The sequence below is a fragment of the Brassica oleracea genome, chromosome C6 (assembly GCF_000695525.1).
Source record: "Brassica oleracea var. oleracea cultivar TO1000 chromosome C6, BOL, whole genome shotgun sequence".
Taxonomy (NCBI): domain Eukaryota; kingdom Viridiplantae; phylum Streptophyta; class Magnoliopsida; order Brassicales; family Brassicaceae; genus Brassica; species Brassica oleracea.
In genome coordinates, this window is record NC_027753.1 from 21,337,573 (window position 1) to 21,338,593 (window position 1,021).

The following is a 1,021-nucleotide window of genomic DNA, read 5'->3' on the forward strand; positions in this document are numbered from 1 at the left end:
ACTGCAGAGACGTCTTCTAGGAACTCCAGGAACCGGAAGAGCGATCGTGGCGGGAAAGGTATGTATGTGCACAACCTCGGCGCTTGCTCCATGTCTACTAAGGAGGATGAACTTGTAAGTTTTTTATTATTATTTATCTTTATATTTTTTAAATAAATATTTTATATATTCCCTGGCTAATAATGGCGGTTTTTTTAGATCGAAGCAAATGACGGTAATCCCGTTGATCGTCTCCAACTCATTAAGGTGGCTCACACTAACAAAACGACGGGTCAAATTCAGGACCCCGTGATCAAAGGTGTCGTTGATTTGGTGGAAGCTGAAATAGTATCTCAATCTCAGCCTCTCTCTGATGACGGCGATTCTACGGGAGCTTCAACCAACTTGTCTCTATTGCAAATAAATGAGATGGTTGAAAAGATAATTTTTTTTATTAATATATTTTTTTATAATGTCGATTACTAACTTGTCCCTATTTACTAACTTTAAATATTTTTGTAGGCGGTTCCTAAAAGGAAAGGAGGCCGTTTAGTTGGGATGGCCCGCCGTGCTTCTTCGTATCCGGCATCTTCTTCGCAAGCTCTGTATGCCGATCCCATGATTCTCGAGGAGCTACATGACAAAGATGAACGGATTGGGGCATTGGAGGAGCAGAACACCACTATCCTTTCTGAGAATGCAACTATCCGTTCGGAGAATGCCACTATCCTAGCTGGATTGGCATCCCAGAAGAAGTTCAACACCGAGATAATGCAGAAGCTAGATCGTTTGATGTCTCGAGTTCATCTTAGTTTTTTTTGGCTTTTTTAAACTTTCTGAATGTTTTTTTTCTATTTTGGTTTGTATGAATTTAAATTATATAATATTATTAGTTTTAAATTACTGATTTTTTTAATTTATTAATATTAAAAAATATATAAAATTGCAAAATTAATTCGTTTTTAAAATTTATATAATTCGGTATATTCTGACGGACAATGGTCGTCGGAATATACCGACGGACAAATATCCGTCGGAATGT